Source organism: Rattus rattus, chromosome 17 (genome assembly GCF_011064425.1).
Source record: "Rattus rattus isolate New Zealand chromosome 17, Rrattus_CSIRO_v1, whole genome shotgun sequence".
In the NCBI taxonomy this organism is placed as follows: Eukaryota; Metazoa; Chordata; class Mammalia; order Rodentia; family Muridae; genus Rattus; species Rattus rattus.
This window is the reverse complement of record NC_046170.1, coordinates 32,901,691-32,913,597: the sequence shown is the minus strand read 5'-3', so window position 1 is coordinate 32,913,597 and position 11,907 is coordinate 32,901,691.

Sequence of the window (11,907 nt, the reverse complement as noted above, 5' to 3'; positions counted from 1 at the left end):
TAAATTTATAGTCATACTGTTTCATAATATGATATTATATGTTTTATATATCTATGACATATTTAGTATGTGTGATGAGAAAGAAGTTATGTAAGGATATTTTTCCTTTATTCCATTATTCTAATGACTAGATTTTTTTAAATGGAATAAATAGGTTAGCAGCATAAAAAAATCCAAGAATCCATGGGGCTGGAGAGATTACTCAGCTGCACACTGCTCTTGCAGGGGACCTATGACTATCCATGTTTAGAGGCTCATAACTGACTATTAATCCAGTTCAGCTCTCATGCCCTATTTTGACCCCTGTAGGTACTTGTACTTACATGTATGTACCCGTGCGCAGAGACACATACATTTAACTCAATTTTGAGTCTTAAAACTCTATGGAAAACATTATCCAAAGAAAAAATAGATATAGGGAAGTGGGCCTTTAAATTTTGTTTTATACATTGGATAGGGCTTTCTCTGAAATGTATTAATTGAAAGGGAATTTATTAAAGTACAGAAACATTGCTTAACACGTTAGGATGCTTATGTGCAAACGCAGTTGGGGTTGTCTGTGATGTGTGTCTGCATGCATCATGTGGTATGAATACATACGTGCAGATGTTCACCGGATGTGCTGTGTAACATGAATATTGAAGGCTGTAAAGCATCGCTCACCCCTCGGCATGGCATTCTGAGCCAGATGAGATTCCTCAGGGTTCAGTTTCATTCCCTTGTCATGTTAAAATATCCCGGCCAAAAGCAATTCAAGGTAGAAAGGGATTTATTTGGTTAATAATACAGGCTACCATCCTGTATTGTGGGGGAAGTCAAGGCCGGCACTTAAAGTCTACATCCACCCACAGTTGGCAGCAGAGAATGTGGACATCCACTCTTGAGTGCTTGCTGTTTAGATAATTTTCTCTACCCTCACAGATCTTAGGGCCGAGCTAGTGAAATGGTGCCCTCTACATTCACAGTCCACCTTTGCACCTCAGGGAACAGTCAACAGAACCCCCCACAGACATGCCCGCAGGCCAAACAGATCTTTAATAATTCTTTAATGGAGACCCTCTTTTCAGGTGATCCTACTTGGTAGCAAGTTGACATGAAAAACTAAACAACAGAGTTGGCAGATGGGTAGTGCCATGATCCTTACCATGCAGGATCCCAGGCAGGACTCAAATTCCCCTTTCCTATCATGTCTTCAGAAAAACCGTAGGACCTTAGGTTCGGTGCCAAGTGAAAACCATGAAGTTGATTTAGGAAACACACATCTGCTTTGCTTCACCCCATTGGCCGTGTAGTTAGCTCTACTGACTACTTTGCCAGAAGAACATGAGAGAAGAAATTACTTCAGCTCATGGTTTCTGAGCAATTTCAGCAATAGCAGGAGAGGCACGTGGTGGGACTGCTCCATCCATACCAGTGGAAGTTTGTGATGGGACAATTTGCACAAGAGCTGGAGCTGACAGCAGGGGTCTCACTCCAAGAAGTTAACATGTCCTCCAAAGGCTTCCCCTGTCTCCTCCAGAAAACCCCTACAGCTTCAACGCTCTGCAATTTCCCAAAACAATACTACTAGTCGTAGACTCAGTATCTACATGTGAGCCTCTGGAGGACATTTCAAGGTCAAACCAGAAGAAGGTATCTCTTGGAAGAAGGTGGCTGTTGGTGGACTGCTCTGGTCATGAGGGAAGAGAGTCTCAGTGGGTATATGTTTCCTAGTTTTAGTGTCATTTCCTACCAGTGACTAAATTCACAGAGCATGAAAACAAATGGAAGAAATGTTGGCTCTCAGTTGGTGTTCCCTATACGACAGCGAGGGCTCCCTCCTTCTTCCCAGAGCCATAAACCATCCTTCAGCACAGTCTTCCACTTCAAACTTTTCTATCACTGAGTTGTCAACTTTCCTTCCCTGGGCCCTAAGACTGAGCTTGCTAACCACCTCACAGTTTGCCTCTTCCAGATGGCTGATGGCACTTTCGGTGTTCAAATGTCCCATGTGCTGTTCCCAGAGGATAGCTAGTGATTTATTGCCTTCGGTGTTTATCAATATTGATGAGAGACATCAATTTCACCAGGTCTGGCACTGACCCAAGCTGGATGAGATTACAGATCATGTCATTATTAGTTATCAAGGTGCTGTGGACCTCAGTAAGGAAAGAGAGCTACTTAGAAGAATGAGATCCCTTGATGAGAAAGAGACTGGTCTCAGCCAAGATACAGAGATGCTATGGAAAGGCTGCTCAGTGGTTAAGACCACATGCTGCTTTAGGAAATGGAAAGATGTGGGAGAGGACTCAGTGGTTAAGAGTGAGAGCACTTCTCCTTCAGAGTACAGTTCCTGGCACCAACATGGGACAGCTCACAACTGTCTGTGCCTTCAGTTTCCGAGGACCTGATACCCTCTTCTGGCTTCCATAGACACATGCTTCTGTGCATATTCTCTCTCTCTCTCTCTCTCTCTCTCTCTCTCTCTCTCTCTCTCTCTCTCTCTCTCTCTGCGTCTTCCCCCCCCTCACACAGAGTCAAATACAAGTTTAAAAACTAAAAAGTCTAAAAACTGAAGCAGTTGGAACATTCATTTTAATTGCACATGCCCATTTTTAGAATATACCCTCATTAATATTTCATTTAATATTTATACTTATGATAATAATTCAATGTATTCTATGATAAGTTCCAATGTGTTCCATATGTTCTCGTTTTGTTTCTACCACTATGGTAAACTACTCTGACAAAATACAATATTCTTTAAGGGGCCACAAGGTTTGTTTTAGGCCACAAACCCAGGGTATAGGCCACCCCTGCAGGGAAGTCACAGGCAGGAGTTTGGGACAACTGGGAACAGCTATAGTGAGAACCAGAAAGAGAATGAGTGATGTCATATGGTTGGTGCTCAGCTACCTTTCTCAACTTTTATTCATCCCGGGACTCCCAAATAGCGATGGTGGCCCTACTTTCAGGCTATGTCATCCCAAAGAAGGTGGTCAAGACAATCTCTCCCAGACATGTCCACTGGCCAATCTGCCCTTGATAATCCCTCCCCTCTCAGGTGATTTCAGACAAAACTAACCATCACCTCAGGCTAGCCTCAAGTTCATGACATGGCCAACATTAGCTTTGAAATTCTAATCTTTTCTCTAAAGCTGGGATTAGAGATGTGTACTGTCACACCTTACTTATTGTGCAGGGCTAATGATTGAAGTCAGGGTTATAACATCAAGCTTTTCTATCCGGCCTCTTTGTTTTCACAATAATGACTGACACTTAATTATTTGTGAATAAATGTCTAGGTCATAAGCTTTGACTCACTCTTGGACTGGCTCATAACTTAGATAAACCCTTTATTCTAGTTGGTTACCTCTCCTTGGTTTCATGTATATGATTTACTTAGAATTTGGGGCAAATCTCTCACCCTTGACTCTTTCCCGGGATTCTATCACTCTCTGTAGGGTGTCCCCCTTCTATTTCTTATGTCACCTAACAGGCCATCTGCTTTCACAGGCAGGTGATACTTACACAGAGTAACATAAGACCTTTTTACACAGGTTCTCTTCCGGGTAGGCAAACATTCTGTTAACTGAAGTATATATATATGTCTAGTCTCTGGTGATAACTGGAGTATTCTGAGAGCCTGTAGCTACACAGTGCTCTCCTTAATACTTGAATGCAGCTTCATCTAAATTATTGTAAGTAATAAATATATAACAAACACAAAATATTGTGTGTGCTTTGTGTGTGTGTGTGTGTGTGTGTGCGCGCGCGCGCGCGCGGTGTCAATAGTTTTATACTTACTAGACATTCAGGCACCAATGCTAGGTTAATATGTACAAAATGCATGTATAAAGCCAAATGGTAAATACTTCCTTTTTTTCTAGAGTGGCCACCAAAGTATTAAAAGTCTTCTAAGTGGTTTATGTTATCTTGAGCCAAAATGATTTAGAAACATGAAATATAATTACATTTTATATAATTATTTAATATTTTTTAATTTCATACATTTGAATTTAATAAGTTTCATTATTTCAAAATTTAATTTCAGAAATTAGAAATAATTAATTTCATAAAATTAGTAATATAAACATGAATTGAAATAATGCAAGTCTCCATTTCTGTATTTTCTCCACCTCAGCCCCGGTAATTCTTCTGAGAATAGAAAATTCCTGCATACTTGAAAATACACATGAATATCTATAACCATAAATTGTATACACAAGAAATAATAAAAACAAGAATGGAGTTTTAAAACTTGACTGGCACATTTAAGGTGACTGAATGGGAGCATTTTCATAAACATGCCCCTTTGAAAGCTTTCTTTTTCACTTTGATAAATATATGGCATCAGTAGCATTTCTTCTGTAGGCTTCTTCATAGAGTCTCCTTAACCTTTTCAGTGTTCCTGAAGACCTTTATCTCTCCTCTTTGTTCCCCTGGACACAGTTCCACAATCTCATCCTAGCGATGCCACAGGATACCAGCTGCACACCCCTGTCCCCAGTCCATGTCTCCCGTGCATCTCACAGGCCATCCACTCCTAAACTTCCTATTCTGATTGAGATTGTATCCCAGCTCCTGCAGGCACGCCCTGCTAAACTACAATCCATGCTTGCCATGAAGCCAGGTAGGATTCCTCTTTGTCTCTCTGTCTCTCCATCTCTGTGTGTCTCGGTCCCTCTCTCTGTGTCTCTGTCTCTCTTTCTCCCTCTGTGTATGTCTGCCCCCCCTCTCTTCCTCTGTGTCTCTCTGTCTCTGTCTCCATCTCTATCCTCTCAGACCCAATAGCCCAGTCTCACCTCCAGCTCTGTAGCAGAACATCTGTGGCAGCCTTCCCTGCCCCCCTGATCTCATCTCCTGTGGATCCCACAGATCTTCCTCTTCTAACCTTCATCCTTAACTTGTTGCTTTGTCCCAGACCCCAACTCTATCAGCCCATCACCCCTGATATCCTAAAGGCCACTCCTCTAAGGGCAGCACTAAGGTGAAAGGCAGACCTAGGCCTCTCTTGAGATCCAATCCCCAAATTTCATTCCCAGCTATATAGCTGGAAACCTGCTGGGGTCTCCCTTTCGTCTCTGACCCCATCCCCAATGGATCTAAAAGATCTTTTCCTCCAATGTTCCTTCTGTCAATTCTTCCCAGTGTCCCAGGCTCCAGCACTAGCAGGCATTCCCTGTGAACACCAGCTGAGAAGGCTAAGAAAACAGGCAATGCACAGCCATCACCCAGGAGGAAAATCAAGAAGAAACAGAAACCAAAGAGCAAAAATATCTACCTAACAAAGACAAATTCAGAAATAGATATCAGCACCTAGACATATATAATCATCCCAAACAGATGCCTCGACTCCAGTGTAAAAGCACAATCAATAAAAGCCAAGGCAAAATGTTTCTACTACAGCCCAGCTATCTTACCACAGCAGCCATTGAAGATTCCAACATAGCTGAAGCTCCATAAAAAGATCTTAAAACAAACTATATGGAGATGCTAAAAATTCCTTAAAGAAAAACAATAAATAATTCCATGTTAAAAATCCAGGAAAACACAAACAAAACTTGGAGGAAATGAATAGATCTCTTAAAGAAATCCAAAAAAGTATCAACAAACAGTTGAAGAAAACAAATAAAACTGTTCAATATCTGAAACTGGAAATAGAATCAATAAAGAAAACACTAGCTGACAGAATTCTGGAAATGAAAAATTTAGGAATTTGAACAAGAACTTCACAGGAAAGCTTCGCCAACGAAATACAAGAGATGGAAGACAGAATTCCAGACATTGAAGATACAATAGAAGAAATGGACACATCAAAGAAATGTTAAATCATGCAGAAAACATGAGACACTATGAAAACATCAAATCTAAGAATAACAGGCATGGAAGAAGGAGATGAAACCTAGCTTACAGGCACATATCTTCAACAAAATAACAGAAGAGAAATTCCCCAACCTAAAGTATGAAAAGCCTATAAAGATACAAGAAGCTTACAAAACGCCCAATATATTAGACCAGAAAAGAAAGTCCCCTTGCTACATGGTAACCAAAATACTTAACATACAGAACAAAGAAAGAATAAAAGAAACTGCAAGGGAAGAGACCAAGAAACATATCAAGACAGATATGACTTCTCAGTGGAGTCTCTGAAAGACTGAAAGGCTTGGGCAGATGTTTGCTGCACACTCTTAAGAGACCACAGATGCTAGCCTGGACTACACAGCAAACCTTTCAGTCATCATGGATGAAGAAAAGAAGAAATTTCATGATAAAGTAAAATCTTACAATATCCCTCTATAAATCTAGCCTACAGAAGGTGCTAGAAAAAAAAACTTTAATCTAAGGAGATTTGTTACATCCACAAAAACACAGGAAATAATTTTACATGAACAAAACCAAAAGAAGGGAAGTATACACACAATACCACCACCATCGTCACCACTATCACCACCAACGAAATAATAGGAATCAACAATTATTGGTCTTTGATATCTCTCAATATCAATGATTTCAGTTTCACCAATAAAAAGGCAGAGTAAAAGAATTGATGTCAAAACAGGATCTGTCCTCTGCTGCATTCAAGAGCTAAACCTCAACATCAAGGGTAGACATCACCTCAAGGTAAAGGTTTGGAAAAAGTTATTCCAAGCAAACGGATCTAAGAAGCAAGCTAGGGTAGCCATTTTAATATCTTAAAAAATAGAGCTCAAACAGAATTAATAAAAGGAATAGGAAAAGAAGACAAGATGACATTTTAATTCTTTTTTTTTTTTTTTTTTTTTTTTTTTTTTTTTTTTTTTTTTTTTTTGGAGCTGGGGATCCAACCCAGGGCCTTGCGCTTAGGCAAGCCTACCACTGGCTAAATCCCAACTCCGACATTTTAATTCTTAAATCCCCAAACACAAGCCACCCAACTTGAATACTACTACAGCTTAAAAAGCATACTGGCACTTATATAGTAATAGTGGGAGACTTCAAAACCCCAAAATGGCAGCTCATACTGGCAAGGATGTGGAACAAGAAAACAATCTTTCATTGCTAGTGGGAGTACAAAGCTGTACAGCCAGAATGAAAATCAATGTGGTAGTTCCTCACAATACTGGTAATTGATCTACCTCAAGAGAGAGCTATACCAACCTTGGCATATACTCAAAGAACCCCACTTTACCGTAAAGACTCTCGTTCAACTATGTTCATTGCAACTTTATTCATAATAGTCAGAAATTGGAAGCAACCTAGATGTTCCTCAACAAAAGAGTGGATAAAGAAAACGTGCTTCATTTACACTATGGGGTATTGTTCAGCTATTAAAATGGTATCATGAGATTGGCAGGCAACTGAGTGGAACTAGAAAATATTATCCTGAGTGAGATAGCCCAGACCCAGAATGACAAATGTGGTATGTATTCCTTTGTATGTGGCCATTTGTCATTAAGTAAATGATTACCAAACTATAATCCACAAACCCAGAGAAGTTAGGTGAAGAGGAGAGATCTAGTAGGGATGCATAATTTTATGGGTAGACTGGGGGAGGTGAGGACAGTAGCTGAGGAATCAGATTGGGGGAGATGGGATAGAAAAAGAGAGTGTGGGGATAGATAGCTAGAATTGGGGGGCATTTTGGGTAGTTAAACAGGGTAGTAAAAATGTCCTGGATTAATGAAGGTGATCCTATGAGGACCACCAGTAATGGAGGATCAGAGTTTCACCTGGCCAAGTTCTGTAGCCAGGCAAAGCTTCCAGTGTCATAGCTGGGTTATATTAACTTCGAGTTGTTGGCCAAGGGAGTCCTCTGGAAATCTTCAAAAAATTTTGGCTGATGCTAAGACAAAAGGTTACTCTCTGAAAATTGACAGCAGGGCCCCATTGCAGAGGACAACTATATAACTCATCTATGTAACATGGAGAAGTTGAGCTGGTGCCTGTCGGGAACCTTCACCTCTATGTTCTAGTCTCTTTAGTGTGGGAAGGTACTGTATAGGCTACCAAAAGAGAAGTGTGGTCATGACCTCAGATACAAAGCCTTTGACCTACAGTGTGTCTCGCCTACAAAAATATTCGAGGGCAATGGTAGCACAGAACATGTAGTAAGTAATAGCCTACCAATGTCTAATTTGACTGAAGGCCTGCTCCATGTGAAGGAACCCATATCCACCACTGCTTAGGTAACCAAGACCCAGACACTAGATAACTGAGAGGCCCATGGTAAAGCCAACCACTACCAATCTAAAGAAATGAATAAAACGAATCCTCATGATATTCTGCTATATTCATAGATCAGTGCCTTACCAGTCATCGTCAGGAACGTCAGGAAGGCTAACTCTGCCAGAAGATGGGATGGATGCGGAGACCCACAGCCAGGTACTATACAAAAAGCATCTAATTGGAGGTCTCCATGAACTCCCTCCCCTCAGAGTTCAAAGAATATCGCTGAAAAGGAGGAAGAGAGATTGCAATAGCCAAAGGGGTTGGAGGACATAAGAACTCAGCCCTCTGAATCAACGAAGCAAGTTTCATCAAGGTTCATGTGAGCTCACAGAGACTGAAGCAGCCAAGCACAGGGCCTACATAGGTCTATACTAGGCCCCTTCTCATATGTTTTATATTATATATTATGTATTATCTATTATATAGAATATTATATATTATGTATTATCTATTATATAGAACTATGTTATATATGTGTATATGTAACATACGTACATATACATATATAACTATATAATGCTATATAATGTTTTATATATAAAATATATGCTTATTACCTATGTATGTATATGCTATTAACTTAGTATTTCTGATTATGAGAATGAATGGGTTTCTGACTTTTTTGCCTGCTATTGGGACTCCTTTCTTCCTGTTGCATTGCTGTGTCCAAATCCAGTATGAAAGTAGTTGTTTCTTATCATTGTTTTCTTTTGTCATGTTTGGTTTTTATCTCTTAGAAGCTTGTTCTTTTCTAAAGAGAGACAGAAAAGGATTGGGTCCAGAGGGGAAGGGAGGTAGGGAGGACCTGGGAAGAGAAGAAGGAGGGGAAACTAATCAGGATATACTATATGAGAAAAAAAATCCAGTTTCAATAAATACAAAAAAGAAATCTCGGTGTCTCTGGCTTTGCCAAGACTCTTTTGTCTGATCTATGCCATCGTCTTTCACTGAAACCCCCAGAGACCCATTTCCTCTATTACATCACCTTCCAGAACATCCTTGTCTGGATTTTCCTTCCCCCACAATCCAGATGTCCTACATCATGGAGGACTCAAGTTTCTGGTATCTCCGAGGAAAAGCCCCCTAAAACCTCTGTATCTAAATTTCTGCTTCCCAGTGCCCTTCTGGTAACAGTGCTCATGTGATCTCATGGTAGAAGCTACAGTGAGTCCAAATGTCATGGTATATCCAATTATTACATCAGCTACTCATAGCAATGTGAATTGGTAGAGGACTTTTGTATTCTTCACCCTTACGGCAGCATTAAAGAGATTCCGTGGGCTCATGGGGAAATGGAGGTGAGGCACAATGAATCTTACTACAAGTAGCAGGATTCCTTGAAGTCTTATTAAGTTTGGCAATACCATCCCTCTCCACTCCATATACTCCACATATACACATATCCCCCACAGGAGGAGCTTGCAAGATACCTCTATGAGGAATCAAGTCCAGTTATAACAAATGGCGCAAGGTATTCACCATAATGAATGATATCGCTGTCAGCCTTGTAGGTGAGCAACCTTATGGTGAGCAGCCTTATGAGGCCATACATGTGACTTTTATCAAACATTAATCATCAGAACTGCCCCTGATGTTCACTTCTGACTTGAACACAATTGAGTCATCGTCAATTCCAAGGTGACGCTTTAATCATCCAAGCACCAGGGCTCCCTTAAAGAGATACTATCTCCTGAAAGTCTTGCGTTGTTGTGGGATTGTCATCTTCTGGTTTTAGAATGCTTCCCTTTGCCCTGTGGCAGTAGCTGAGACTTAAGCCAATGCCTTGTCTCACATTGTCTAATTAAATGCAGGTTTTCTCTTGGATTAAGCATATTACAGTATTTGCTTTGGTCCCCAAGGCAAATATTCAAGGACATTAAGTAATAAAACTTAATATAGGAACAATTAAAATATGGAATATAATTTATGAAATATTAGAAACCGAGTTGAATGTTTATTATCACAAACGTTAATAAAAAGTTAATTGTGCCCTTTAGCAATTAATTTATGCGCAATTATCTCAAAGTGTTACTGGGCCTTCTGAACTAATTATAATTATATTGAGGTATTAAAAAGGAAACTCCCAAGTGTCTACAAAATAGCTTCATAAAAATCCGTGTGCTTACTTTGACATAGATGCTTTAAGGATGTAAGTAATATTCAATGAGTTAAGGCGACACTCCAATTACTCTGTATGAGTTGATCATTTAAAATGAGAGTGCTTTTAAGAGCTTTAAAAGCATTACAAAGCATTCAAAACAATTACTGTCTATTGCACCCTTTAGTTAATCATAGAGTTGGTCTTATATGCCGGAGTCCTTGCATTTCGTTTCACATGCTAAATCCATGCACTACAATAATGTCAGCAAAGGCCCAGTGTCAGCCCAGCCCCAGTTTTGTTTCGCAAACTTTACCAGGAAATAATGTGACTTCTGTCAATTGGATTAAAATGTTATTTATTTATTTATTTATTTATCTATTTATTTAGTGTTGGGGTGGAATGTGTGTTTTGGTATGTGATGAGGGATATGCACATGCCTATATATTTTTTGTGTTCATGCATGTCCTGTGGAGCATGTGTAGAAATCACATGTAGAACTTTCAATGGGTGTGTCCAGGGTAGAATCAGGCTATCATGCTTATGCTTGTTAATAGTTGATTTTGCCTACTGACTCCTTTCAGTAGCTTTCAATCATATTTTTATGATAAGATTATAATATTTCTTATTAGTTGCTACCAAGGGGCAAGGATTTCAAAGATAACAACAGACACCTCTTAAGCGTCTCAGATTGTTCCGAAAATCCTTTTGATACATTTGTAGTGACCTGAGAATGCTGATAAATTTTCACTTGCTGTCTTTCTCACTCTCTGACTCTTCCCTCTCCACCTCTCCCACCTCACACCGCCCCTCCTTCCCCACACCACTTTACACACATTATGTTTTCTCTACATCATTTGGCCATTCAGAGACTAAGCTGCAGACACGGTAGCCTTCACTCCCCAAAACCTCATTTATATTTCCTAAGAAAAATGTAGTATTTGGAATAAGCAGAGATTTGCTGTTTGTGTGTTTTGGTATTCAACCTTCAGCCTATATCAAATCTCGCCAAATGCACCAAAACTATCATCTACGGCTGTTTTTGTTCTCAGGCTAGAATCTAATGCGGGTCACGTGATGGCCCAATCAGCTTTCGTGTCTATTTGCCATGCCTTGGTCTGCAACAATTGCTCAACTGCCGTTTGGTTTGCATGACTTTGATCCCTGGAATCACACAGGCCCCTTAGTTGACCATGCTGGCTACGTCCTCATGCTTACATTCACATTCTGTACTCTGGGCAAAAGCATCACAGAACTAATGATGCTCTGTCGTGAAGGTCTATGAGACAGGAATAATGTCACCTCATTACATTATTGGCGATGTTTACTCTGGCCACTTGTTAAGGTGACATGTGTCTAGCATCTTCTTGCCATGCCTATTTTCCTCTCTGCCCTTCTTGAGAATCATAGGCTGAGGCGCTGGCCATGGCGATGACCAATCTGCCATCAAGTCTCTTCCACAAAATTTGCCGAGTTTATTTATAATCACCTCCATCAGTTATAAGGACACTGTTCCTTTAATGAGGAGGGAGATGTATATTTATCTGTGAGATCATTACTGGAAATCACAACTGATCAAAATGGAGAAAAGGAAGAACCACGTGGTGGCTGCCCCAACC